The sequence below is a fragment of the Myxine glutinosa genome, chromosome 3 (genome assembly GCF_964187855.1).
Source record: "Myxine glutinosa chromosome 3, kmMyxGlut1.1, whole genome shotgun sequence".
Taxonomy (NCBI): Eukaryota; Metazoa; Chordata; class Myxini; order Myxiniformes; family Myxinidae; genus Myxine; species Myxine glutinosa.
In genome coordinates, this window is record NC_136263.1 from 99030433 (window position 1) to 99036727 (window position 6295).

Consider the following 6295-nt stretch of genomic DNA (forward strand, 5'->3'; position numbering starts at 1 on the left):
TGCTGATTCTTCCTCATATTTTTTAACAGTGAGTGCAACCACAAACTTTTATTGCTTTGTGCTCAAACATTTATTGCTTTGCCTTTGATGCTGTAAAGCCTGGTGTTGGCTTAGCGGTGAGGGTGCCGGCTTGGGATCCCACGATCCTGGGTTCGAATCCCGGTCGATCCTTGAATTAACGCCAGGGAGGTTGACTCAGCCTGTCATCCTTCCAAGGTCGGCAAATTGAGTACCAGTTCACTGGTAATTCCATGTGTGTCCCAAGAGGCGACCAACAGGGTTGGCGGCAGGAAGGGCATCCGGCCGTAAAACATAGCTTCAAAAAGGGGACCACGGTGCCCGAAAAAGGCCAACCCCTGCTCTGTGGGGGAAAAATGGCCTCTAAATGTGGTCTCTCTCTCGCTTTGACGGCACGAGCTGCTCCTCATCATTTCTTAACGGAAATTTCTGCAACCTGAGATGGATTCCTGTCCAGTATTGGTACTTAGTCACGGAAGCATTCATGAGTTGTGAATGACCCCAATACTTTGTCAATGACCCCAATACATATATGTTTGTGTCTGGTACTGCTCTGAACAGGAAATTGGACTAATCTGTACATCAGAGCGATTTTCTAATAACTTATTTTTTATCGATCACTTGTCTTTTTTTTTCTCTCTACATCAATGTTTATTTGATAAACTCGTAAGGAGCCTGTCAAAAATGACGGGTTGGAACAGTTTATTCGACGGTGCAGCCTGGTGAGTGTGCCATAGTCTAAAGCCTCGGCCTAGTGTCAAGGGTGCTTATATCTTTTTATTTTATTATTAGACATCCTATGGATGTAAATGAACACTCGTGCAGCACACAGCATGTGCAGCAAATTTCACCTCCCTGCACCTTGTATTTATTGAATACTTATTGATTCAAGACATTTCAGCTTATCATTTTTAATTGACCTGTAAAAAAAATTCCACTTTGACCTTATGGGGTATTATGTGTAGATCTTTGACAACAAATCTCAATTTAATCCATTTTAAATTCAGGCTGTAACACAACGAAATGTGAAAAAGTCAAGGGGTGTGAAAACTTTCTGAAGGCGCTATGTATCGTTTTAAGCCCTATCTCTCAATGGTGAAGAATCACTTTAAAATAATTTTCAAATTCTCGTATCCGGATCTTAACCAAAATGAATAAAGTCGTCCTTGTCACACATCCAACCTGTCCACCAAGTTCCATCTAAATCCATCCATAACGTTTTAAGATCTCTTGCTTAAGATTTTTCTTAAGATGTCTTAAGGTTTTAAAGACAGACAAACAGGGGAGAAAACATAACTTCTGACAACTCCATCATGAGCTGGCTGGATGGCCTAGACCTAGAGGTATGCACATTTGCCTTTGAGCAGTCTAGCCTGGAAATGAATCCTGACCCAGCTATAAACTGCCATCCTGGTGTTTCACAGTCAGGGTGATTCATCAATGTGTGTGCCGTTCCTCAAATGGACGTTAAACGGGCATCCCACCTTCCAGCATTCGTTGGTGCACGTTAAAGATCCCACGGTGTTCTTCGCAAAGAGTAGGCATGCTATTACCTGCACCATGAACAAATTCGAAATTCCTGACCTAACCAGCAGTGGGCATTCCATCAAAGGCACATCCGGCAAACCCACAAGTGTGCTACTGGAGAACAACTATTTCGAAGCTATACAATCTGAACATCATGAAGCTATTTCTGTAACATTACTGTTACGGACGGAGATGGCCCGGCCAACTCTGAAAGGCCGATGTGTCTATCAAAAGACAATGGACACCATTTGCAACACACCTCTGGCTGGATCTTCGCACTCAGTCGGTTTACCGTACCTGTGGTGAGATGATTGAAGAAGATGGGGAACCGTGCCGAAGGCTGCGTAACGGACATGAATTGGCCGAGCAAACGAGCGGTATGCACCACACCCTATCAGACTAATTAACTACTTGGGCCAATTGCCGCAGGGCAGAGCTTTATTTCAGACCAACCCCAAACAGGATAAGTCAAGACAAGATATTATCAAGATAACATGTCAAGACAAGATAACAGCAGTCAGGAATTGGTGGTTGGGAATTAAAATGGGGAACAACAACATGCATTTTAAAGGCCATTTTCCCTGCTAGAGCGGGGGTTAGCCTTGCGGTCCCCATGACAATCTTCTCCATTTTGCCCTATTTTCTGCATCTCTCCTTGTTAACCCCCTTGCCCGCATTTCTTCTTCCACCATCTTTAGCCAAGTCTTTCTCGGTCTTCCCCGTCTTCTACTTCCTTCTACATTCATTTCCATCACTCTTCTCAACCAGTCACTTTCATCCTTCCTCAACACATGACCAAACCATCTCAACCTGTTCCTCTTCACAGCATCAATCACAGGTTCTATTCCCATCATCTTTCGCAATTCATCATTTGTCTTCCTCTCTCTCAACGATACTCCGCACATCCGTCGAACCATTCGCATTTCCACCCTTTCCAACCTTCGTTGCTGCTCTACGTTCATTACCCATGTCTCACTCCCATAAATCATAACACTTCTCACACATGCAGCATACACCTTTCCCTTCAGCTTCAACGACACTCCCCTCATCATCAGCACGCCACTCAATTCCCGAAACTTCTTCCATGCACATCTTACTCGAGCAACCGTTGCCGAGTCTGATCCACCTTCTCCATTCAGCATGTCTCCGAGGTAGCAAAATGTTTTCACACCTTCCAGCTTCACGCCGTCTCCAAGATCCAACTCAACATTTCCTCCATCTGCACCTCCCTCTGTGCACACCTTACATTTGAATGTAGCTGCCACACTGGTTAATGACCCTCTCAGACCACTACATTTTTGATGAACCTACTCAGCGCACATTGTACACTGAATGGAGTTCACTCCGACACCCTTCCTACACACAGCACAGGGCCACTTCCCAGTTCTTTCCACCTCACCACATGCTTTACCACTTGCCATCACCTTCGTCTTTCCGATATTCACCTTCAGACCTTTTGTCTCCATACATTCCTTCCACGTGTTCATCTTTTCCTTCAGTCCATCCATACTTTCCGCAATCAACACCAGATCATCTGCATACAACAACTCCCACGGTAAACCCTCCTTTACGTTCTGAGCCAGCACCTCCATCACAGCTACAAATAGTAGTACCGACCCCTGATGCACTCCCACCTTCACCTCAAACTCACCACTGTTCCCGTCCTTCGTCCTTACAGCTGTGCGCGCTCTTTTGTACATTGCCATCACTACTCTGATCAACCATTCCTCCACTCCTAACTTCCTCAATGCCCATGTCAATACTTTGCGTGGAACCCGATCGAATGCTTTCTCCAGATCAACAAACCCAAGAAACAACTTCTTCCTCTTCTCCATGTACTTCTCCTGCAACTGCCTCACAATGAAAAGCGCGTCTGTCGTTCCTCTTCCTGGCATGAATCCAAACTGCATTTCGTCGATCTTCACTTTCTTCCTTATCCTCCTCTCCAACACCCTTTCCAATACCTTCATTCCATGCTCCAATAACTTTATCGCTCGGTACGAGCCACACTCCAGAGGGTCACCTTTCCCCTTGTATAGAGGGACGAGGGTACTCAGTTCCCAATCCACTGGAATGCGGCCTTCTTTCACCACCAGATTACAGATCTCTGTCATTCTCTTCACACCCCCAACTTCCTGCTGCCTTCAACATATCTCCCACAACTCCCGTCGGCCCTCCCGCTTTTCTACCCTTCATTGCTTTTATCGCTTCCTCAACTTCCTTCTCAGTTATCTTCTCTGCCGATCCTAAAACTGGGTTACTCTCTATGTTGCCATCCCATTCATTCTCTGTATTCAACAGCATTTCCATATATCTTTTCCATCTTCCTTTAATTCCATCTGGGTCGACAACGATTTGTCCCACTTCATCCTTCAAGCAACTCACCCCCCATCACATCACACCTCTCTTTCGCTATCTGCTTTGCAATCCTGAATACTGCTTTCTGACCCTCTTCCGAATCCAAGCGTTCTCCGAACATTTTCCTACATGCCTCCTGTGCCTTTGCTACCTCTTTCTTTGCAGCCTTCCTGGCTGCCTTATAACTTTCATGCTCTGCTGTTTCTGCTCCCGTACCCTTCGCCTTCTGCCACTCCTTGAACTTCTTCCTCTTCTCTTCAATCCTCTTTCCAACTTCATCATCCCACCACAATGTTTCCGAGTGCCTCGGTGGTCCTTTTGTCCATCCACACTCACCAACGGCTCCCAACAGACTAGCTTTCATTGACATCCAACCACTTTCAAGCTCAACCACATCAACCTCGACCCTACTCAGCCTCTCTTTTAATGCCTCCCTTACTGTCACCTCTTTCAACCTCCACACCTTCATTCTCGGTTGGTACTTCACCCGCCGAGCTCTCCTCGCACCTTTCACCCTTACGTCGCAGACAACCAAGTGGTGCTGTGAAACAGCCTCCTCCCCCGGGATCACCTTTGTGTCCCGGAGGTGCCCCCTATCTCACCTACGCACCATCAGGTAGTCAACGGTTGTCGTCGACCCACCTGACGTGTATCTAACAAGCTTATTATCCTCTTTCTGGAACTGAGTATAACAAATCAGCTCCATCAGCAAACTCCAAAATCCTTTCACCTTCTCCATTTCTCACACCATATCCGTAACCCCCATGAACTCCGTCAAAACCATCCATACTCCTTCCTACATGTCCATTTAGGTATCCTCCTACCACAACAACTTCCTCATCTTTCACGTTTTCCATCAGCTTCTCTGGGGAAAAGGTGGGAAAACTCAAGGATGGGTAATGCAAGCAAAGTCACACGATTTACAACCACGTCTACATTCCCCATATATACCTGCCATCGGATGCCTTAGAACAATCACTCAGTATGTCGAATCAAAAGACACCAGTCACCTGAAGAAATGAGAGAACGCGGGAAGTGGGGAAATAAATAGTAGTGGTCAGAAAGAACAGTGTAGGGTCATTAGCATGCCCCGGACTCACCTTCCACGTCCTGGCTGGAATTGTGGTCGCCCCATTGTTCTGTGTCCTAGCTCACCTGCCGCATGCTCACACGCCGGTCTCTCCCTCCTCTCCATTCATGCCCCATGGTCTGGGGTGCTCGATGGTTTTGGATCTGGCACGATGGAATGAGCAGCTTGAGCGAGAATATTGGCCGGTGAGGAGAGGCGAACAGTTCTGGTGTGAGCGGGTAGCGTAGCTGCATTGAAGGCACGCTGGGCTTGGTGTGGCATTCTTGAGTGTAATGTAAAAGCCACGTTGAATGCGAAGGAGTGAGTTGGAAAGTCAGGGAGATAAAGAACGAAGAAGAAGAATATTGAGGAAAGTTGGAAAGACTGAAGCAAGGTTGAAGCAAATGGGCGAGTGAATATGAATGAATAAATGATCGTTTTAAGGCCATTTCCCCTGCGAGAGTGGGAGTTAGCCTTGCGGGCCCCATGACCTCATGGTTCCCTTTTTGAGGCAATGTTTTTATGGCCGGATGCACCTATTCCAAATCGGAGTACACACCAGGATCATTCATCCCAGCAAGCTGGTACTCAATTTGCCGACCTCGGAAGGATGACAGGCTGAGTCAACCCCCTGGCGTTAATTCAGCGATCAGACCAGGATTTGAACTCAGGATCATGGGATCCCAAGCCAGCACCCTAACCGCTAAGCCAACACCAGGCAAGTAAAGGAACGAATCTGTCTATCTGTATGTATCTGTCCGAAACTCTCAATTCTCCAATCTCCTATCTCATCTCCTGTCTCATCTCTCATGTCTCGTCTTTTATAGCCTTCCCTCCCTCATTCTGTGGCTTTGTGCCCCCCCCCCCCCCCATTGGTGCTGGGCTAGTGGGGGTGGTTGAAGTCCCAACTGGTGGTGATTGGTGGGCTCCCATCTCTCTGCCCAGCAACTGAGTTTGATTGGTTAAAAGTGGGCCTTCGCAGAGGTTCTTTCCAGGAAGTATAGAGGGGTGAGAATTTGGTGCCCACCTGTCAAGCGTGATGGATTGATTCCTTTTTGGGAGGAGGTAGATGACGCAGTGGCTTTTGGAGGAAGGTAGACGATGCAGTCTTTGTCGTCATTCCCCCTCAAGCCAATGGCAACAAATTCTCCGCTGAAGAGGAGAATGTGAGAATGCCATTATCGGTGTGTGTGTGTGTGTGTGTGTGTGTGTGTGTGTGTGTGTGTGTGTGTGTGTGTGTGTGTGTGCCCAGCTGATGATCCATGCAGTCGGGAAACTAGTCAATTGCTTAGCTAAGGATCTGAGTTAAGGATCATCAGAATT